Source organism: Dasypus novemcinctus, chromosome 28 (genome assembly GCF_030445035.2).
Source record: "Dasypus novemcinctus isolate mDasNov1 chromosome 28, mDasNov1.1.hap2, whole genome shotgun sequence".
Lineage (NCBI taxonomy): Eukaryota > Metazoa > Chordata > Mammalia > Cingulata > Dasypodidae > Dasypus > Dasypus novemcinctus.
In genome coordinates this window covers 7631481-7655615 of record NC_080700.1, presented here as the reverse complement: position 1 = coordinate 7655615, position 24135 = coordinate 7631481, and the positions used below count along the sequence as shown (strand labels likewise).

The 24135-nt window shown below is 42.0% G+C and overlaps 1 long non-coding RNA gene across 1 annotated transcript in view; it reads left to right on the top strand.

Annotated features, from left to right (window-relative positions):
* The window catches only part of LOC131276367 (uncharacterized), a 70999-nt gene that overhangs the window by 25005 nt on the left and 21859 nt on the right, over positions 1-24135 (top strand). The window contains exon 3 of the long non-coding RNA XR_009183880.1: positions 5906-6012. This is a non-coding gene — a long non-coding RNA (uncharacterized lncRNA). The remainder of the gene's footprint in view (positions 1-5905; positions 6013-24135) is intronic.

Below are 24135 nucleotides of genomic sequence, written 5' to 3'. Positions count from 1 at the left end.
TGCACTGGGAAAAGGCAAACCCCCTCTCCTGTGTCTGAGGGCATGGCAGGCACTTTCCCACAGGTTAAACAAGAAACCTCATAGGGTCAGGAATAGAGGGAAATGGAGATCTTTACTACCTGTACCTGCATATCAGAGGAAAACTGAGATGGAAACCTTCGCTATTTACATATCCTTTAATCCCTACACATGAAAAGAAACATTTCCTGCAGCATCCCAAGAAGCCATAAACTCCCTCAACCCCCTCCCAGTAATTCACTCAGACCCTCAACTCCCTCCCACTAACTCATTTCCCTGCTTGGGAAAGTTCATTATAAATTCAAGTCCCCACCCTCCTTCCAGGAGTTGGCTGAAGTCTCTCTTCAGACCCGGACCATGCTGGTGGGGGGACTGAAGCCTGTTCTTCAGACCCCCTCCATTGGGAGAGCTTCTCAATAAATACATATTCTGCCTGTGGTCTGTTAGTCTCCGTGTCCTAGCCGGTTTTTCTCCAACAGAGAATTTCTAGTTTTCTTATGAATTTTATTGGTCACTAGTGATGTTGATTGAAGTGTCATACCCTTGCTTATGTTTAACTCACTGCAGATCCTATGATTTAGGGTATACAAGGGAGGGAAGATGGTCAACTATTTGTTCTTTCAGAGACCTCTACTTCCTTCTGAGAACCCAAGGCTGCACCCAGCCTGAATGAAAATTCCCCAAAAGAGAAAAATGGCACTGCTGTCAGAGATATTCCACATCCTTGCCTCTGAGTCCCCAGGAGACTTCCAGAAAATAGTGACCCTCTATTAACAGGGAGAATTACAACCCAAATTTCTGTGAACCCCAATATCCCTGAGGATCCCACAAATTCCTACCTAAGCCTCATCTCAGTGAAAGCCCTTCTATTATAAATTAATCTTTCCCAGTCTCACAAAGGAGAAAGGTGATTGTTTTGTCAATTCAAGTCCCTTACTGATGCCATTTAAATTTGAGAATTGGTTTTTCCATTTTTGTAAAAAAAATGGCTGGGGGGAGTTTTGTTTTTTTTTAAGACTGATTTATTCCCCTGGCATTGTTTGCTCATCTATCTTTTTTTAGGAACCAAACCTGGGCCTACCACATAGTAGGCAGGTGCCTAATCACTTGAGCCACCTCTGCACCCTGCTGTGATTTTTATAACTATTTTGAGTCTGTAGTTCCTTGTGGGTAGTACTGATAGTAGAACAATGCAGTCTTATCATCCTTGAATAATGGATGTCTTGCTATATGTTTAGGTCTTCTTCAGTTTCATCAAGAGTGTTTGCTAGTGTTTCAGTGTTTCTATCCTTTCATTACATTCATTCTTAGGTATTTTATTTGTTAGCCTGCTTATTGAATAGACTTTGAAAAAAAGTCCATTTCAGATTTTTTTTTTGCTGTACTATATAAACAAAATGACTTTTTTGTGTGTATCTCATACAATCCAAGTTTGCTTAAAGTCTATATTGCATTAGTTATGTTGAATCTTTTGAAATTATGTATTTAAAAGCTTATGTCGGCAGTGTGTAAGGAAAGCTTTACTTCTTCCATTCCAATTTGAATGACTTTATTTCTTTTTCTTACCCATTTGCTTGGCAAGAACTTCAGGTCCAGTGTTAAAAAGCAGTGATGAAAGTGAGCTAACTTACCTTGTTTGTGACCTGATGGGAGAGTTTTTCAGTATTTCACTATTGAGTATGATGTTAGCTGTGGGTTTTTTAGATGCAGCTGTGAACACAGTAGAATGACTTCCACAAATGAATTAGTCAGCAGCAGAAAGTCCCCACATTGTTGGCATCCTGCAAGTGCATTTCTGAAATCCTGGAATGTGAGTTAATTGTAGGATACCTCCATTTTTATGGTTTTGAAGAACTTAATTCTTACTAATATCCATATGTTCAAGTTTTAGTAATAAGATAATGGTAGACAATACCTGAAATATTTTGATGTGTTCTTAAATTTTAAAAATTCAGTGAAACCAATTAAATGAATTTTTCTTTTAGAGGTTATTTATAAAATAGTACTTTTAATGGAGCAAGGGCACATATTAAGCACAATCCTTGGGGATCATGGGAACTATAAAGATTACTTTGGGGGGTGCTGGTATGTGTGCCTGATGATACGTATTATGCCATATGGTGGTAATATTGTAGTCCAAATATAAATGACTCTGAACCTCTGTGATTGTGAATCAAAAGCAATAGAAATTTTAAAGAATTTGCTGAATATGAACTATGATTGCTAACACCAAATCTGTATAAAAATAGATTGATATAAAACATAGAAAGTTGATAACTCTTTAGTCATTATAAAATAAGAGAAACTAAAATCTAATGATTGTAGGGATACAATAAATATAAATATAAAAAATTAAGGTAATTCACAAATACAGCATAAGTTATTCAAATAACATAGATAATTGATTTTTAAAATATATAGACATTTATGGATAACTGGTTTTGAGAATATATAGACATTTATAGGGAATGATTAGATTTTGGCAATGTGGTAATTTTCCTCTTCAGTAGAGGAGTACATATAACAGGAATATTTGGTAGCCAGATGGAAGAAGAAAATAGGGAACAAAAGGTTCAATAGAAGTAATGAGAGTGAAGACCCGGTTTTAAGAGTGGTAGAAGTACAGAATCCAGAAATGTCAGCAAGAAAGATTTCTTACTTGAAAACATTTCATGAAAAATGTAGAGAGAGAAACAGATCAATATTGTTGGGAAAGCTGTTTTCAATTTCATTTCTGTCTATATACTTTTTTAAACTATATGAATACTAACAAAAAAATCCACATTATTTTATTTTCAAGTACCAAGGTAATAATAGGGAGAAAAGGAGTGAGGGCAGAGAAATTCACAACAAATGGTGATCTACATTATGTGCTGAAATGTACTTTCTGAAAATTAGATAAAAGGCATTAAGAAAATACCCAATATATGACAAGATATAAATTTTATAAAAAATGCAGAAAATGAATGAGAAGAAATAAGAAAATAAAATTCAAAAAATACTTCAACCTGAAATGTAATCTCTAAGAAATAGGGTGACAAGATAATGCTTAAGTAGAAAGAGAAGGTGAAATGCCAAAAGAGCTGATAACACATTAAGTGGAGAATGTTAAGGAGTTGGGAAAAAAAACTAAAAATGTGAGGAATGGTACAGATGGTCCAGTGTCTGCACCCTGGAGTGCCTGAACCAGGAGGTGGGCGGGGCCAACCCAGTCCCTAGGCCCTGGCTGGGCCCTGTGGTGGGGTGGGCCTGCCTGTGGGTGGGCCTGAAAGCTGTCCCCCTTCCCAGGATGCTCAGCTCTAGGCTGCAGGCCTTGGCAGTTGGTGGGTGGCCCTGGAAGCTGCCCTGCCTCCTCCCATGATGCTCAGCTCCAGGCTGCAGGCCTTGGCAGTTGGTGGGTGGCCCTGGAAGCTGCCCTGCCTCCTCCCATGATGCTCAGCTCCAGGCTGCAGGCCTTGGCAGTTGGTGGGTGGCCCTGGAAGCTGCCCTGCCTCCTCCCATGATGCTCAGCTCCAGGCTGCAGGCCTTGGCAGTTGGTGGTGGCCCTGGAAGCTGCCCTGCCTCCTCCCATGATGCTCAGCTCCAGGCTGCAGGCCTTGGCAGTTGGTGGGTGGCCCTGGAAGCCACCCCCCCCCTCCCATGATGCTCAGCTCCAGGCTGCAGACCTTGGCAGTTGGTGGGTGGCCCTGGAAGCTGCCCTGCCTCCTCCCATGATGCTCAACTGCAGGCTGCAGGCCTTGGCAGTTGGCGTCCAGGCTTCGGCAGCCAGGCCTTTGGTGATGGCTGTGGCTCCTCAGGTGCCAGGCCACCTTGAGCTCTGCAGCCTGGGGATGTTTGTGGTAGGTGTTAGTCCTGTGCACTGGGGAGGGAACTGACCCTTCTTTATTAACATAGTGTGTTCCCATTTGTCCAGGGCAGTCCTGGTTTATGTCTGTTGTCCTACCTTTTCATGCCCCACCCCCTCACTAAGAGTATCCTGATGTGACTTTATATCATATGGTCACACTATTAGGTCTGTTATGGAAATTTCTTTAAGAAAGGTTGACTTAATGACCGAATAACTTAAAAATTTAAGTTAAAAAAAATCGTGTAAAAAATAGGCTGTAAAATCAGACACAGGCACTTATTTTTGTGCCCGGTGGGCCTGTCCAGCAAGGAGGTGAGAGAAATTGGTAGGTGGGTGTCTGGGAGGGGGAAGAGCTGAGGGAGTAGGGGCTAGATGAGAGGCAGGCTTACCTTTCATTGTGTAGCTTTATCAACAGTTGATTTTTCTTAAAATGGGTGTGTGTTTTTCCCACAAAATATACAATAATAATAAAGATTCTGAAGGGGTCAAGACAGGCATTTGAATATGTCCTGTTACATGAATTTTCCTTCCAGGAGTCCCCTAAACAGTGACAAAGTTTTGGTTTTATATTCATGAGAAATATTGGTATGTGTTTTCCATTCCTTTAATATCGTTATCTGGTTTTGCCATTAGGCTAATGTTGTCCTCATAGAGTGAGTTAGGAAATGTCACCTCTGCTTTGTTTTCTGAAAGAGATTGTGGAGAATTGGTTTCATTTTTCCTTAAATGTTTGGTAGAATTTGCCAGTGTCTGAACCTGGTCCTTTCTTTTTTGGAATGTTATTAATTATTGATTCAAATTTTTAATGGCTCTAGGACTATTCTGATTATATATCTGTTCTTGTGTGAGTTTTGATAGTTTGCATCTCTCAAGGAATTTTGAGCCATTACATCTAAGTTATAAACTTATTGGACGTAGGGATGTTCATAGTCTTGTTTGAGTTATCCTTTTAACGTCTCTCGAACCAGTAATAGTGATCCCTCTTCCATTCCTGGTATTGGTAATTTGTATCTTCTTTATTTTATGTTTGGTTAGCCTAGAGGTTTATCTGTTTGATTAAATCTTTTAAAAAGAAAAAACTGATGTTTTAGTTTCGGCATAAGTTTTCATTTCTATGTGATTAATGTGCAGAAGTGCACTTGCTGGGCTGTATGATAAGTATATATTTAGTTTTATAAGAAACTGCTAACCAGTTTGGCTTTTTTTACCCCCTCCCCCACTTTGTGGCATTTTGCTTGCTGTCTGCTCTCTGTGTCCATTCGCTGTACGTTCTTCTGTGTCTGTATTTATTTTTATTTTATTTCCCTCCGCCCCCCCTTGTGGCTTGCTTCTTGTCTATTCTGTGTCCATTCACTGCATGCACTTCTGTGTTTTTGCTTGTCTCCCTTTTATTTTGTTGTGTCACCTTTCTGAGTTGGCACTCAGCTGCGCTTGCGGGCTCGGTGGCACTCCGCAGTGCCTGGGCTGGAGGCTCTCCACAGCGTGCGGGCAAGCCTGCCTTCACAAGGAGGCCCCGGGATGCAAACCCAGGGCCTCCCATATGGTAGATGGGAGCCCAACTGACTGAGCCACAGCCGCTTCCAGGCTAACTAGTTTCAGAGTGACTGTACCATTTTACATTCCCTTAAGCAATGGATGAGAGATTCAGTTTCTCTGTAATTTCACCAGCATTTGGTGTTGTCACTTTTTATTTTAGTTGCTTTAATAGTGTGTAGTTATGTGTGATAATGGTGTAGGTTACATGTCTCTAATAGCTAATTATATCAAGCATCTCTTCATGTACTTATTTCCCATCCATATATCTACTATGGTGAAAAGTTTATTCATAAGTATTGCCCATTTTCTAACAGAATTGTTTTCTCATTGTTGAATTTTGAGAAATTTGAAATTCTTTTAATTTATTCTAGATATCTATATTGTTTTTTGTGTGTATATGGTACTAGGGCAAGGGATTGAACCCAGGACCTTGTAAGTGGGAAGCTAGTACTCTACCACTAAGCCATGTTTTTTCCTTTGTTTGCGTGTTTTTGTTTATTTTAGCAGGTATTTGAAACTGAACCCAGAACCTCCCTTGTGAGAAACAGGCACTCAACTGCTTCAGCCACATCCAGTCCCAATATTCTAGATACCTGTTCCAGATATTCTAGGTATCTGTTCTTTCTTTGTCATAGTTAAATTTCCAAATATTATTCCGTTGGTAGTTTGCCTTTATAGTTCTTTTGCAGATCAGTGGTTTAAAGTTTGGTGAAGACCAATGTATCAGTTTTTTGTTTTTTTTTACGGTCTCAGTCAGTGTACTGTCCCTTTGGAATCTTTCCATGTGTTCAATTATGAACTAGTTCTGATGATGCCCCAGTCTTTCTCTTGCCTAGCATGACTCCATTGATACTTCTGCTTCAGTGTCATAATTTGAAGCAAAAAATTTTTTTTCTCTATTTTTAAAGGAGCTTTAGATGACATTGATGTTCCATCAAAATATGGGGAATTCCCATATATCCTACTCCTTCCCTTTAACACCCTTTTCCCATGAATATCTTTCATTAGTGTGGTCCATTTGTTTCACGTGATGACCACATATTGAAGCATTGCTACTAAGCATGGTCTGTAGTTTACATTATGTTTTACACTTTGCACAGCACATTTTTATAAGTTTTGAAAAAATGTATGAGTTGTATCTGTTATTGCAGTATCATGCCAAATTATTCCAGTGTTTCAAAAATGCCCCATGTTAACTCCTCTTCTTCCCTCTCCCTCCCCTCAGAACCTCTTGTGTCCACTGTCTATCAATGTTACAAGTTCTTCCATTATTAGAATAATAACAGTCTAATTTAGTCCATAGTTGCATTCCTCCTGTTTGTTCATTCCTCTATCATTTGGATTTTGGGATTTTGTCATTTTCTTACCCCACATCAATCCAGCATCAACACTTCAAATATGTGCAAAACCTGACCACCTGGTTTCCCTAACTGTTGCTGTTCTGTCTCATCCACCATATTGCTCGCCTGGACTACTGTGATAGCTGCATAACTGATCTGCCGTTGACCTGCTTGCCACTGTGGTCGATTTTTATCTAGCAACCTGAATGATCCTGTTCAAACCTAAGGCAGGTCTCAGTCCCTTGTCACTCTTTAGTGAAATCCCCATGCATTCCCAACTTACAGTAAAATGCAGAGTTATTATACTGTACTACAAGGACCTCCACAATGTGTGCCTGAGTCTTTAAAGCAGTTTTATTGAGATACAGTCACATGCCATAAATCTATCCAAAGTGTGCCAACAGTGACTTAAGTATAATCACAGAGTTGTGCATTCATCACCACAATCAAGTTTAGAACAATTTCATCATTCCAAGAAGAAAAACCCCATACCCTTAGCAGTCACCTCTCAATCCCTCTACCATACCCAGCCCTACATAACCTGTAATCTAATTCCATCTCTATAAATTTATCTTTACATTTTGTAGTAATGAAATCATAGAATATGTGGTATTGTGTGCCTAGATTCTTTCACTTAGCATAATGCTTTCTTAATTATTGTAATTTTTTAAAATTAGGGAAGTTTTATGTTTACAGAAAATTCATGTAAAAACTGTGTTCCCATGTATCCTTCTTGTTGACTCTGCATTAGTGTGCTACCTTGGTTATGATTGATGAAAGAATATTAAGATATTACTGGTAAGTATAGTCCATTTACATTAGGTATATTTTTCCATATACTTTCCTATTATTAACAACATGTAGTAGTGTCATAGGTTATAATTCATGAAATAACAACCTCATATTTGTACTATTAACTGCAGTGCATCATCCACAACAGTGTTCACGTAGTTAAACAGTCCCATGTTTGGGGTTCTAACTTTCCTTCTAGTAACGTATATAACCTAAAACTACTTCCCTCAACCACATTCACAAACATGCTCCATAGTAAGGTCCTTCCATCACCAATATCCATTCCCAAAGATTTACAGTCAACCTAAATAGAAATTATGTACAATTTGAGCATCAGCTTTCCATTCTCTACCACTGTTCTATCCCTTGGTAACTTATATTCTAGATTGTAAATCTATGAGTTTGATTATTATAATTAGTTTATACCAGTGAGATCATATAATATTTGTCCTTTTGTGTTTGGCTTATTTCACTGAACATAATGTCTTCATGATTCATCCATGTTGTCACATGCATCAGAGTTTCATTGTTTCTTACAGTTGAATCATGTTCCATTGTATATATTTACCACATTTTGTTTATCCATTCATCTGTTGGTGGTTATTTGACTTCTGCCTTTTGTCTGTTGTGCTCTGAAGATTGGCATACAAATACCTGTCTGAATCTCTGCTTTCATTTCTTTTGGATATATGTCCAGAAGTGGGATTGCCAGGTCATATGGTAATTCTAAGTTTAACTTTTTGAGAAACTGCAAAACTGTTTTCCACAGCCAATGCATTATTTTACATTCCAACCAACAGTGTATAAGGTTTCCTGTTTATCTGCATCGATACCAGCACTTGCTAGTTTACAGTTTAAAAAATAATTTCCATTTGAATGGTGTGGAGTGATAACCCATCATGCTTTTGATGTGCCTTTCCCTAATGGCTAATGGACTTGAGCATGTTTTCATATGATTATTTCCCATTTGTGTATCTTTTTTAAAGAAATGTCTATCTAAATACTGTACCCTTTTTAATGGGTTTGTTTGCTATGCCCACCTACCTTGGAGGTTACCCAGTGACTCATGCTCTGTCTTCCTTCTCTACTTGTCACTGACTGTTTCCTTGATGTGGAAATAGCCTCTCACACCTTGGCTGCTTCCTTCTCCTCCTTTGATCCCCAGCTCCAGTCTCGTCTCTTCTGACTTAGGTAAAAAAATTTTTTTGTCTTGTGTTACCAGGTCTGGGCGTTGAACCTGGGACCTTGTATGTGGGAAGCTGGCCCCGAACCACTGAGCCACATAGGCTCCTTTGAGTTGATTTATTCATTTGTTTGCTTTTTTGCTTTTAGGAGGCACCAGGAACTAAACCTGGGACATCCCATGTGGGCAGCAGGTGCTCAACTGCTTGAACCACATCCACTCCAACATTTTTCTTACCTGCTCTGTTACCCTAACACTGACCCTTTAAGTTGTATTTGCTGATTCTTTATCTCTTGCTGGATTGTCAATCACTTCCATAAAGTTTCATTTATCCCTCCCTGCCCTGGGCCTAACACAGGGGCACATATACAGTCATCACTCACTCACCATTTAATAGAGTGTAAAGAGTGGAGGACAGTGCCTGGTGCTCAGCTGTTTCCACCATGTATACAGTGACTCTCCTGGCAGGGCAGGCACTTTCAGACTCACATTTGTGGCACTTGGATGTAGTTGAGACTTGTCATTGACTTTGAGGTCAGGCCAACTTGGGTGGAATTTTGACTTCTGAAGTCATATTCACAGTGGTTTAGCCTGAAGACAGACTGCTTCCCTATACTTAGATCCTGACATGCACTTGGTGGTCATTTCAGGGAAAGTAATTGAGGTCTTTTTGCCTATTCCTCATCTGTAAAATGGTGATAAGAAAACATCCCTAATTTTTAGACTTTGTTTTATAATTAAAATCTAATTTTAACTTGTCCGCCTCCCCAAATAGCCTCCTTCCATCCCTATTCCTCTGAAAGGAGAGTGATGGACTCAGTGGATCCTATGCTTATTTTAAGATAAAATCTCTAGGAATATGTCATATCTTAGACATATGCATTTCAGTGTTCACAGAGCAGAGGTGACTTTTCATCCCTTGTTCACTCTGGTCCTGTGGCCTGGATGCCAAGCTCACACTCTCTAGGTGATCTGTGATTTGTCTAAACTTAATTAAAAGTAAAAATAACCACCAGCTTCAAAACCCTTAATATATCCCATGTGTTTTATTGTGTGTAGTAGTGATGACTCAGCATATTCCACAGTCTGAGTCCCCTGCCCTGGGCCCACTGTCTTGGGCCTCCACCTATCTCTCCCCCTCTCCAGGGCCCTCTTCACCCCAGGTTCCCCATCTACCAATCCATTTCCCCAGACCACTTTTACCCTGGGCACCCCATCTTTCCTTTCCCTGGATCCACTATAGCATGAGCTCCCATCCCTTAAAGTCTAAACACATTTTTAATGTTTATAGGTCAGGTTTCTACTCAGATTTCCTCTGTTGTGCTACTTTCCCCACCCCATTAGCTGAGACATCAGAAACTTGAAAGAGTTAATCCTTCCTTCATCTGTCTCCAATTCTACAAGTCAATGGCTTCTCTATACTTGATTTACAGAGGATAGAAAAATTATGTGAAAGAACCAGGTTTCATTTATAAAAGATCTGGAAGACTGACAAGGAAAATGGGAAAGGCAGGAGGTACCCATGGGCAGCAGTGGGTTCTGCCAGCTCCACATCTGGAGGGGGCAGGCCGAGGGCTCCTCTCCTGTCCAGTAATCTTACTGCTGGGATCCTACCAGATGACAGCACAAACCCCCAACTTGAGAAGCAAAACTGCAGGAAACACAGAGGAAATGGAAACCTTTGTCTCTGGGGCTCCAGCTGGCTCTAGGAGTGAAGAGAAAAGGGTCTATTTATGTAACATTTTTAAACTGAACAACACCAGATCCAGCCTGCAGAAAAGTGGACAAGGCTGCTTCTTGAGGTTCTGCTGCCTCAGGCCAACATTTGCCTCTTAGACCCTGAGATGGTGGAAGCCCACCCGGAGAGGAGTGGATGGGCTGAGGGCCCACCAGTTCTGTCTCCTGCAAAGCCCTGACTCATTATGAGAGAACCCTGAAGGCCAAGCTGCTCTTGGTGGGTTTGGTGGGAATAAAGGTTGGGATGGACGTTCATGTAAACGCAACAGGGCTCTGAGAGGTTCTGGACCCTCCACGGGAGGTAAGGGGGCCCTGCCAGGGCAGGCCCCTGGGTATTGGGCAGCATGTAGGGGCATCAGTGCCTCCAAACACAGGGATACTCTTAGGGGTGCTGGTCCCTATGTTGGCCACAGGGTACTCTGGCTCCAGGTTCCCACGGCTTCAGGTTCTCCCGGCTTTAGGCCTCAGCTTACCTCACAGTGATTCGTGGTGTGGGGGGGCCCACTCCTTTCTGCTCTTACACTGAGTGCTTCAATTTTGGAGCTCCTATCTGTGACCTTCACTTGGTTCCCAAAACTCTTCTGTGCTCCTAAAGCCCCCAACCTGGAGACGACTGGGGTGGTGCTGCCTAATGTTGAGCATCGCTGCTTCATGTTGGGCTTGAATTGGTCACACAGCAACAGGGCATGGTGGTGGCTGCAAAGCCAGAGGCACTGACTGTGTCAGAGGAGAGAACAGTGGGGGTGGACCCAAAGACCAGCTGGAGCCTGGCATGGCTGCACAAGGTGGAACTTGGGTGTATCATTCCCCCAAAGTGCCACACAGTTGTGTGGTGCTGCCCGGGGTTGGCTAGCCATGAGGAGAGGTTGAATTGGGAGCTGTGAGGTTTGCAAACTGGAAAGAATGGTTAGAGCTGATGGCTCCATGAGGCTGCCCACCAGGAACTCCAAATAGAGATGGTGGGTGGCTCTAGGGGTAAAGGGGAGTTTACATTTCGGGGTAGGGCTGCAGAACCCAAGTGTGTGCAGGCTGAGGCAGTGCTGCCACTGGGTATGTCTGAAGTGTCTGGTCAGATGGGAAGGTAGTCACACTGCAGTCAGCAGGAGGCCCACAGAGCAGTGGGGTGAAGGGATGTGGTATTCCTCAGAGTCCCCCCCAAGTTTGGAAGGTGGGAAGCCAAGGCTGCAGGTGTGCTGGTTGAGGGGCTAGAAGTGGCTGCAGAAGCAACCTCTGTAAGGCCCATGGAGTGATGGTCCCCAGGCCCAGTGGTGGAAGGGGTGTCCATGAGAAGGAGTGAGGAGAGTTCACACACACCAGGATCACTGACCTCATTCTGAATATGAAGGGATACCTGGGGAGGGAGGAGGTGCTGGGAGCTGTGGGGAAGGCAGAACCGGCATCAGCTGCAGCTGTCACAGAGACTCAGGGATGCAGAGGGACTCCTCTCTCCCCATTCAGGGGTCTCCCCGAAATGGGTTTTACCATGAAGGAGGAGGACCCTCAGTAGCAGCTGCAGGAGCAGGCTTTGGGCTTCTTTCACAGTTCCCACCTCCTGTGGGGCCAGGTGCGGTCACCCCTCGGGCTGAAGTGTGGTTTGCTGGCCTGGCGGGGGAGCAGCTGTGGCAGGCCAAGCCGCTGCCCCCATAATAGGGTGGCTGGTCGGACTCACCGCCACCCCTGAAGGAAGCTCGGCATGGGCGCAGAGTGCCCTCGGGTCTCCCCTTCTTGGCAGCCATGCTTCCGCGGCTGCCCCTCCTCCCGGACGGCGCCACACGATGCCTGTGGGGCGGCACCCTTCTTCTTCTTTCTCCCTGCGCAGGCGCAGGGCGGAAAAATCCAGTCTGCCCTTTTCCCTCCCCCCGACAGCAGCAACAGCCAGGCGTGGGTGGGAAACTCAAGTCTGCCCTCCACCCCAGCAACAGCAGCCACCAGTCCCTAAACCCTGCCCCTTCCCCCAGCAACAGCAGCCACCAATCACTAAACCCTGCCACTTCCCCCAGCAACAGCAACAGCCAATCCCTAACTACCACCCCTCCCCCGTCCAGTACCGCCCACTGACCTTTCTCCGGCAATCAATCAGAACAGGGCGTGGCTTCGACCAATCAGCTTTCCCCAGCCCCTATAAAACTGTTGCCTCTCCCTCAATAAAGTGGACTTGCGTGTTTACCTTGTCTCCGCGGTAGTTCTTCTGCCGTGCGCCCTCCAGTCCTGAGAGCCCCCGACAAGGGCCTGGCCTCCCTTTTCCCCAGTTCGTCGCCTGCTTCCCTGGGCGACCCCTTCGTCGCCGGCTTCCCCGGGCGACCCCGTCAGCCGAACCGCGCAACCTCTGTGAGACCGATCCCTCGTCTGCTGCCGGACCGACCCCTTGTCCCAAGTGGGACCGACCCCTTGTCCGCAGCCAGACCCCACCTCTACCGACCGAGCAAACCGTCGCAGCCGGGATCCAGGGCAGAAGAGGGCCTAGCACACAGCCCAGCGTGGTTGGTATCTGACGATGGGGTGGCAGCAGGGCTCAGCAAGGTGAAAGAGGCTGAGGGGAGAGGGTGTGCCAGCATGTCAGGTGGGGCTGGGACAGTGAGGAAAGGATGGGTCTGCTGAGCAGCATTTCTTCTAGACAAAGGACCCACCTAGGTGGCCACTGCAGTGGATCCCAGGCTGAGCCCTGGGCCTGGGGAGTCCTTCCCATATCCTTAGCTGTGAATTATTGTGGGAAGCTGCAGGGGCAGTTGGTGGAGGAGCAGTCCAGGAGCAGGCCAGGGAAAGTACAGGAAGGTTGTGAGGTGCTGCATGCAGGGATGCTTCAGTCTTTCCACCCGGGGAACTGTTGAATCATCCAGAGCACTGCTTCCTTTTCCTGGGTCTAGATCCTCAGCAGTGACTCAGTACCCTAGCTGGGGTGTGCTTGCGCACACACGCATGATGGCAGCCTCAGGTGGGCCCCTCACCTGTGTGACAGCAGAGGAATATTATGTTAAATGTTAATGGTGCCTGGAACTGTCAGATGTGGGTGAGCCATCCCTTAACTTTTTTCTCCTCTGTGGTGACTGGAGGCCTGATTGATCTGGATCTTTCTTGGGGTTTTCATGGAGGCTGAGGAGATAGGAAGATGCCCATCCTCACTCACATTCTTTGTGTACCTGTGGAGCAGCTGGGAGACAGACAGGGCTGGACCTCTCTCCTTCTCAGGGGCAGCAAACCTGGAATGGAGTCTGAGCTCCTGACAGCATTTTCTATGGTGCATGGTTCAGAGAGATCCCGGAGTTCTGGGTGGAGCTGCTTTCTGTGCTTTGTTAGGGAGTTTTCTCTTAAGGCCTGGGTCTGGACAGGAGGGAGGCCAGGCCTCCCCTGACCCTCAGAGGCCTGAATGCAGATTCTGTATTCCCAAGCCATCAGAGCCCTTCTTTCATTGTCCTGATAGGTCTTTGGCCCTTGGGAGGAGCAAAGCTTGCCCAGCGACTATAGCCCTAGGATTAGGAATGCCTGAGAATTCAAAGTAGGGGGCCATGAAATGGAAAGTCATAGGTAGGTTCTTCCAAGAAACCGGGACACCAGTGACAACCGCAACCAAAAACTCTTGAAGTTGTTTCTAGTTCAGGGCCATCACTTGTTTTCGCATTGGTTAGAATTCCTCTTGGGCACTAGAATTAGGACATTGTCAATATAGGTATTTATGTTCTCTTTTTTTTTTTTTTTTATAAACTTTAACCTTTGAGTACTTACTGTCTGATTTAGAAATAAAGTTCTGTGACTGTACAAAAAAAAAACCCTAGAAAACAAAACCAATGGCATGCTCTAGCCAAGAGAAATGAATATTTTTGTTCACATAAAAACCCTCTGTGCCACTCTTTTAGCTGCTTAATCGTATCTCCTAGATAAAGGCTGATCTGGTTCTCCAGTTTTTTACTTTGTTTGGAATTGTTTTCAGTGGGTGCTCTGGGTATAAGTTCTCACATACTAATCAGTTAATGCTTTAACAATTCAAGTAAAACGTAGATGCCTCACAGTTATATAGGGTATTTAAACCCTACTCTTGGTTATAATTGTCATATGCATTTCCTGTACCTGCAGTATGGCCATCTACCCCCAAAATCATCCGATTTCTGCTCATTATTCATTTGTATATTGAATTTGTGTTCCTGAGTGTGATGGCATTGGATTCAGATGTGAACTTTCTACATAAGCCTCTTCTGTCACTTTTACTGAACCTGTGGTTAGTGCTGGGGTTGGTGTAGACCCTGGAGACTTCAATCTCTGGACTGGCCATGTTCCACTCAGGCCCTGAGCAGAGTTGCAGCTCCTACTCTCCAGTTTGTTGGACTTGCACAGGTTGTTGGACTTGCACAGGTTGGCTGACAGGACGGTGAAGATGGTCAAGCAACACACAAGGGAACCAAGAGTGCCTACAACTCCAAACAAGAGAATCGCATCCATCAACCATGTGGAATCTAAGCCCCCTCTCAATACAGTGGTGGAGTGGACATCACCAACCCAGGGTCCAACAAGAGGGAGGATTAAATATGGATTAGAGTGGACTTACTGGTATTCTACCTTAGAACTATTGTGACTAGTAATGGAAGAAACCATAGCATTGATCTGGAGAAAGTGGCCACGGTACTTGATGAGAACAGGGAGAGGAAAGAAGTGATGTGATGTGGGGGCATTTTGGGGACTTGGAGTTATCCTAAATGATATTGCTGGGACAGATGCTGGACATTATATACCCTGCATAACTCACTGAATGTACTGAGGAAGAGTGTAAACTTCAATGTGAACTATAATCCATGCAGTACAGCAGTGCTCCAAAATGTATTCACCCAATGCAATGAATGTGCCCCAATGATGAAAGAGGTTATTGATGTGGGAGGAGTTGGGAGGGTGGGTTGTGGGGTGTGTGGGAACCTCTTATATTTTTTAATGTAACATTTCTTGTCATCTATGTATCTTTAAGAAAAACTATTTAATAAAAAAAATTAACAATTGTGAAATAGGTTGTCATATATACCCAGATACTCACCATCTCTGGTCATGAAGTTCAAAGTTTTCCTCTTACAATTATTTCTCTTCTATCTGAAGATGTTGCTTTCGCATCTTTACAGAGCAACTTGTCAAGTGATGAATTTAGATTTCTCTGTCCTCTTCATCTGTCTTCTTTTTTGTCTTCAATCCTTGAACAGATTTTGCTGTATGTAGTATTCTGGGTTGGTATTTTTTTATTTCAGCACTTTAAAGATCCTGTTTTACCCTCTTCTGGCCTCTTACTGGATCTGAGGAAAAATGACAGGCCTTCAAATTGTTATTCTCCTATAATGTGTCATTTTTCTTAGGTTCCTTTCAGAATTTTTCATCTTTGATTATCAGCTGTTTTTTTTTAATGATGTGTCAGGGTGTGATTTTCTTAGCTTCTCGGATCTGTGTGCCACAAGGTTGGGTAGTGTTCAGTCTGTTTTAGCCCATATTTATTGTGAACCATTCTTTCTTCTCCCATCAGCATTTAGCTTGAATGTTAACTGTCCTACAGCTTTCTGACGTTCTGTTAACTTTATTTATTTTAAGATTAATGTTGTATTTCTCCCTCTCCCTTTCCCCTCCCCCCAGTTGTCTGCTCTCTGTGTCCATTCACTGTGTTCTTCTGTGACTGCTTCTATCCTTATCAGTGGCACCAGGAATCTGTGTTTTGTTGTTTTCTCTTTTTTTTGTCTTTCTTTTTTTAATGTTATGTTAAAAAATATGAGGTCCCCTTATACCCCCCACCCCCTCACTCCACTCCTCCTCCCATAACAACCTCTTCCATCATCATGAGACATTCACTGCACTTGGTGAACACATCTCTGAGTACCGCTGCACCTCATGGTGAACGGTCCACACCATAGCCCACACTCTCCCACAGTCCACCCATTGGGCCATGGGAGGACATACAGTGTCCGGTAACTGTCTCCGCAGCACCACCCAGGACAACTCCAAGTCCCGAAAATGCCCCCACATCACATCTCTTCCTCCCACTCCCTACCCCCAGCAGCCACCATTGCTACTTTCTCCACACCAATGCCACATTTTCTTCGATTACTAATCACAATAGTTTATGTATAGAATATCAGTAAGACCATGCTAATCCATACTCTATTCCTCCATTATGTGTACCTTGGAATGGTTGTGTCCACATCTGTATCAAGAGGGGGCATGGATTCCACATGGTTGCTGAATGCAATTCTCCTGCTTTCAGTTGTAGGCACTCTTGGCTCCCTGGTGTGGTGGATGACCTTCTTCACGTCCCTGTTAGCTGAGTGGGTAAGTCCAATAAACCAGAGTGTAGTAGTTGCAAGTCTGTTGAGGCTTAGGACCTGGCTATCACATGGTCTGTCCAGAGATTCAGGTTCCCTGGGTATACACTAAACCCCAGTGCCAACTACAGGTCTGGTAAAAGTAACAGGAGAGGCTTGTGGACAAAGATCACATCTGAGCCCAGCTCCATCACACAGAAACACAAACTCCAAAGTAGGGCCAACTGACATGGCACTGAACTCCATCTGCCATGACCATAGAACCTGTGGATCTCTGTAGCCCTCAGAAGAACCAGTACCTGGGGTTGTATCTACTTTGTGGGACTCCGCTGAGGTGTGCATAAGGGCGACTCCTCTGATAACCTCCCAGCTTATGGAGACTCAGCCATATAAACACATTTGTCCTTTCCATTTCCCCCTTTTATTCAGGTCAAAAAGCATTTTTAACTCCTGGTATTATATGTAGACTGAGATATTCTGCTGGTCTGAGTTGACCCTTTTATTCAAGGTCATTTTCTAGTTACATCATCAGCTGGTACTTGATAGTAATCCCTTGGCACCAGGGAGGCTCATCCCCAGGAGTCATGGCCCACGCTGGGGGGAAGGCAATGCATTTACATGCTGAGTTTGGCTTCGGGACTGGCCACATTTGAGCAACATGGAGGTTCTCAAGAGGTAACTCTTAGGTACCCTGCAGCTCTAGGCCTTGTTCTTATTTCAGGTGCACAGGCTGACAAACATAGTCATTAGTATCAAGGGCTCATTGTTGGACCTTCCTTCTTTTTTGGTCTTTGCTGTTGCACTTGGGGGATTGTTGCTGTTCCTTTAGGGAATGTGATAGAGCTCCCCTGGCTAAGAACATAGCACTCCCTCACTTGTTTTTAATTATAACCACTATGAAAATATCCAAATATTTTTATGTACCGTGGATATGTACCTCAGAGAACTCCCTGCCAACCATGTGTCCCCTGTCAATAACATCCCACACCAGTATTCCTCCCCTGCCATGTTGAAACTCTCTGTGATCCAAAACTTATTCAAAAATGAAGTCCAATATATTGCCAGGTTCCATTAATAGTAAAATGGAATATTGTGATGGGTTTAAAGGTTAGATATAGAATACATATTAATTTAGAAAAATTAAGGTAAAAATTAATTGGGGTATCAAAAAATTTAAAAATGCAAAAGCTTTGTTTTTGATGTTTTGCCTTCCATCACTGCAATAAGTGTTGCCCTGTATGCAAATTGGCAAGGCAACTTCTTCCGTCTTTTCCTCAGTGTCTATGTCCATTCTTTTTTTTTCCTAATTATTAAGCTTGTTTTCACAAAAGTTTTAGATCACAGTAATTTGTATATACAATATACGGTACTCCCACATATCCAACATAAAACCCTTTTCTCTTCCACAGCAATAATCTTTTTACATATTTATAATATATTTACTGAAACTGATGTACAGTAATTGAGACAATAGCTTTCAAACAAGGTAACATTTGTGTTTACATTGTGGTTTATATTTTAGACTATACAATTTTCTAAATTTTTAGTTATCTTATGTTTTACCTTATGATTTACATTTTAGCCTATCGGCCCCTATACAGTTTTGGTGTCATTTAACATGTCTTTGGGTGTGAAGTTCATGAAGCCATTTCCTAATACAAGATCCTGTAGATGGTTTCCAACATTGCTTTCCAAAGTCTTTATGGGCTTAGCTCTTATTTTTAGGTCTTTGATCCATCTCGAGTTGATTTTTGTATAAGGTGTGAGTTGGTAATCCTCTTTCATTCTTTTACAAATGGATATCCAGTTCCCCAGGCACCTTTTTTTTTTTTCCTTTTGTTTGTTTGTTTGTTTCTCTCCTTTTCCCACCCTCTACCCCAGTTGTCTGTTCTCTGTGTCTATTTGCTGCGTCTTTTTCGTCTGCTTCTGTTGTCACCTACAGGGGAATCTGTGTTTCTCATTGTTGCGTCATCTTGTGTGTCAGCTCTCTGTGTGTGTGGTGCCATTCGTGGGGAGGCTGCACTTTCTTTTGTGCTGGGCGGCTCTACTTACGGAGCACACTCCTTGCGCGTGGGTTCCCCTACACAGGGGGCACCCCTGCGTGGCACGGCACTCCTTGTGCACATCAGCACTGCACATGGGCCAGCATAGGCCACCTCCACATGGTCAAGGAAGCCCGGGGTTTGAACCGTGGACCTCCCTTGGGTTAGATGGACACCCTAACCACTAGGCCAAGTCTGCCACTGAGGCACCACTTGTTGAGGAGGCCATTCTCTCCCAGTTGAGAGGGTTTGGTGGCCTTATCGAATATTGTTTGACTGTATATAGGAGGATTTATATCAGAACTCTCAATTTGGTTCCATTTGTCAGTGTATCTATCCTTGTGCCAGTGCCATACTGTTTTCACTACTGTAGCTTCGTAGTATGTTTTGAAGTCAGGTAGTATGTTTCCTCCACTTTCATTTTTCTTTTTCAGTATGTCTTTGGCTATTCGGGGCCTCTTTCCTTTACAAATAAATTTCATAGCTAGTTTTTCTAGTTCATTAAAGAATGCTGTGTTGATTTTTATTGTGATTGTGTTGAATGTGTAGATCAGTTTTGGTAGGAGAGACATCTTAATAATATTTAGTCTTCCTATCCATGAACAGGGAATATTCTTCCATTTATTTAGGTCTTCTTTGATTTCCTTGAACAGTGTTGTGTAGTTCTCTGTGTGTACGTATTTTACATCTTCAGTAAATTTATTCCTAGGTATTTGATTTTTTATTTACTATTGTAAATGGTATTTGTTTCTTGATTTCCTCCTGAGCTTGCTCATTATTGGTGTACAGAAATGCTACTGATTTTTGTGCTTTGATCGTATAACCTGCAACTTTACTAAACTCATTTATGAGTTCTGGAAGCTTTGTTGTAGACCTCTCAGCGTTTTCTATGTATAGAATCATGTCATCTGCAAATAATGAAATTTTGACCTCTTCCTTTCCAATTTGAATGCCTTTTATATCTAGTTCTTGCCTCAGTGCTCGAGCAGGTACTTCTAAGACAATGTTAAATAGAAGAGGTGAGAGTGGGCATCCTTGTCTTGTTCCTGATCTTAGAGGGAAAGATTTTAGGATTTCACCATTGTAAATGATGTTGGCTGTAGGTTTTTCATATATGCTCTTTATCATGTTCAGAAAATTTCCTTGTATTCCGATCTTTTGCAGTTTTTTTTTTTTAATGAGGAAAGGGTGTGTATTTTGTCAAATGCTTTTTATGCATCTATAGATATAATCACGTGATTTTTTTCCTTCACTCTGTTTATATGGTGTATTACATTGATTGATTTTCTTATGTTGAACCATCCTTGCATACCCGGAATGAATCCCACTGGGTTATGGTGAATAATTCGCTTAATGTGTTGTTGAATACAGCTAGCAAGTATTTTGTTGAGGATTTTTATGTCTAGGTTCATTAGAGAAATTGGTCTATATCCTTTCTTGTGATGTCTTTGGCTTTGGTACTAGGGTAATGTTGGCATCATAGAATGAGGTTGGTAATGTTCCTTCTGTTTCGATTTTTTGGAAGAGTTTCAGCAGGATTGGTGTTAGTTCTTTCTGGAATGTTTTGTAGAATTCACCTGTGAAGCCGTCTTGCCCGGGGCTCTTCTTAATTGGTAGGTTTTTAATGACTGATTCTACCTCTTTACTTGTGATTGGTTTGTTGAGATCATCAATTTCTTCTTTCATCAATATAGGCTGCTTATGTGTTTCTAGGAATTTGTCCATTTCCTCTGAATTGTCATTTTTTTTTGGAATATAGTTTTTCAAAGTATGCTCTTATGTTAGTCTTTATTTCTGTGGGGTCAGTGGTGATATCTCCTTTCTCATTTCTTATTTTGTATATTTGCATCTTCTCTCTTTTTTTCTTCGTTAGTCTACCTAAGGGTTTGTCAATTTTATTGATCTTCTCAAAGAACCAGCTCTTGGTTTTATTTATCTTTTCAAGTGCTTTCTTATTTTCTATTTCATTTAGTTCTGCTCTTATCTTTGTTCTTTCTTTCTTCTTCCTGTTGGATTACTTTTTTTTTTTTTTTTACTAATTCCTCCAAATGTGCAGTTAGTTCTTCAATTTTGGCTCTTCTTTTTGGATGTATGAATTTATGGCTATAAATTTCCCGCTCAGTACTGCTTTTGCTGCATCCCGTATGTTTTGGTATGTTGTGTTATCATTTTCATTAGTTTCAAGGTAGTTATTAATTTCTTTTGAGATTTCCTCTTTGACTGTTTTTCTAACAGTCTACTGTTTAATTTCCATATCTTGGTGTAAAAACTGGGCCCTTGGCCCTTGTAGATTTCCAGCTTTGCGCCACTGTGGTCAGAGAAATTATTTTTTATGATTTTGATCTTTCTGAATTCCTTGAGCCTTTCTTTGTGCCCTAACATATGGTTTATCTTGGAAAATGATCCATGTGCACTTGAGAAAAATGTATATCCTGCTGTATTCATGTGTAGTGATTTGTATATGTCTATTAGGTCTAGCTCCTCTAATATACTGTTCAAAGTTTTTGTTTCTTTATTGATTCTCTTCTGAGATGTTCTGTCCAAAGTTGATAGTGGTGTATTAAAGTCCCCCACTATAATTTTAGAGGCATCTATTCTTTTACTTAGTTTTTCCAGTGTTTGCCTCATGTATTTAGAGGTGCCCTTCTTAGGAACATAAATATTTATGATTGTTTGATCTTCTTGACAGATTGTCCCTTTCACTAATATGTAGTATCCATCTTAGTCTCTCACAATTGTTTCACATTTAAAGTCTATTTTGTCTGATATTAATATAGCTACTCCTGCCTTTTTTTGGTTATTGTTTGCTCATAAGATTGTTTTCCAGTCATTAACTTTCAACCTCCATGAATTCCTTGGTCTAAGATGTGTTTCTTCTGGACAGCATATAGATGGGTCATATTTCTTTATCCAGTCTTCCAGTCTGATCTCTTGACAGGTGAATTTAATCCATTGACATTCAGTGTTATTACTTTTAAGAAATTATTTATGTTAGCCATATTTTCTTTGGACTTGTGTTTTTCAGTTTTGTTTGTTTGCTTTTCTTCTCTTTTTGTCTTTTTTGTTGCTCTTACACTGTCTTCCAACTCTGCCTCTCCTGTTTTTATCTTTCTTCCTGCAGAACTCCTTTAGTATTTCTTGAAGGGTAGGGTTCTTGTTGGCATACTCTTTTAATTTCTGTTTATCTGTGAATATTTTGAACTCTCCATCATTTTTAAATGCTAGTTTAGGTGGGTAGAGTATTCGTAGTCAGAAATGTTTTTCTTTTGGTACCTTGAGTCTATCATACCATTGCCTTCTTGCCTCCATTGTTTCAGATGAGAAATCAGCAGTTAATATTATGGAGCCTCCCTTGTATGTAGTGGCTTTCTTTTCTCTTGCTGCTTTTAGAATTTTCTCTTTGTCTTGAACATTGGGTAATTTGACAAGTATACATCCTGGGGTAGGCCTGTTGGGATTTATGGTGTTTGCAGTGTGTTGTGCTTCCTGGACATGTCCATCCATCTCCCTCAGTAGATTTTGTGAGTTTTCAGCCATTATTTCCTCCAACACCCCTTCTGTGCCCTTTCCCTTCTCTTCTCCTTCTGGGATGCCTATGATATATATGTTTGTGTGTTTTGCATTTTCATTCAGGTCCCTAAGTCACAGCTGGGTTTTTTCTATATTTTTATCGATCAGTTCTACTATCTGTTTGATTTCACATGTACTGTCTTCCATGTCACTAATTCTCTCCTCTGCCTCTTGTAATCTGCTGCTATTTGCTAAGAGCGTATTTTTGATTTCTTGAACTGTGGTGTTCATCATCATCATATCTGTTATCTCTTTGTGTATGACTGAAATTTCTTCTCTATTCTCTCCAAGTGTTTTCTTCATGTTGTTAATCTTTCCTTTACTTCATTAAGCTGGTCTCTAATATATGTTTTGATTGCTTTAATTACTTCTCCGATGTTCTGCTCTCTTACTCGTTTTTAGTTTGTTCATTGTATTTGGCCATGTTTTCCTGATTATTGGTTTGGTTTGTAGTTTTTTGTTGCTGTCTAGTCATCATTTTATCTTGTTGGGTTTAATCAGTTCCTTAGCTTCTTTGTCTAGTCATGGGGATTAATTAGTGTTGTTCGTGCAGAAGTGTTACATCTTATCTTTGTCACTTTGCTCTTCTTACTCTATTTTCTTGTTGCTGGCTAAGTTTAGGGCCAGAGGAAACAAAATAAGTAAGAAAAGAAAATGTATGAAGTAGTATTGGTAATAATTGTTAACAGTGCAACAATGTGAGATCTAGGAGAGTAGATATTAGACTTATTTAAGTTGTGTAAAGTTATAGCAGTAAGTAGAGTACCTATAATGAGACAGTCAACTGAATATTGGGAGGAATATAGTAAGTTAAAAGGCCAGTGTTTTCATGAGAGAAAGGAAAGAGAAAAGAAAGTCAATAATATCAATAGTGAATAAAAGACAGAAAACAGAACAAAGTTATTAGAAATAAAAAGTCAGACAATTTGGGGGCCAAAGAAAGGGAGGTAGAATGTAAGAGAAACAGTAGATGATGGAGGTTAGAAAGATGTAAAGGAAAGGGGAGAGTGTAGGTGTCCAAAATCAATACACACAGAAAAGAAGAAATGGATGATGAGGAAACAGCAAATGTGAAGTGCTCCCTTCAGCACCTATTATATAAAGAAGATAAAATAAAAAAAGAAGAAAAAGAGAGAAAAAGGGGAAAAAAAAGAGAAGAGAAGGGGGGAACAAAGAAAGGAAGGGGGGAACAAGCTAGAAAAAGAGAGAAAAACAAAATAAATGAAAAAGGACCTTGGGTAATAAAACGGGAGAAAAGAGCAGGAGACAATGCAACAGTAGCAACCATGACAAAAAAAAAAAGAAAGAACCAAAGTTTCAAGCTAAGAATCCTCTTTGCAGTTAAATAAAATGCTTAGGGATCTGGCCTTCCTCCTTTCCCCCTTCCTCACTTCTCTCTCTCCCAGGGCAGCAGGGAAGCTGCCTGAGAGGTCCCATAGGAGATTCAAGTGAGTCCTAGTTGAACCAACTCAACACAGAAGAGTATGACTCTCTATTTCCAGCATGAGAGCACCTACACCTCACCAGAAACCCCAAATATGCTATTGGAAGCTTGGATAACACGTCCTACAGTCCCTTCCCCTTAGGTGTGCTAGGGGAGGTCTAATTGATTTTCTGATTCCACCTTCTCCCAGATGGAAGTTTCCTATCCCAGGATGTTTAGATAAATTGGGCTTTCTCCTCAGATTCCCCTCTCCTTTCTTCCCAGACTCTCCCCAAGTCAGCTGGCATGCTCCTCCAAGCTCAAAGAAAAAAAAAACTTGGAAGGCTAGGGTAATCACTGACCTCAGAT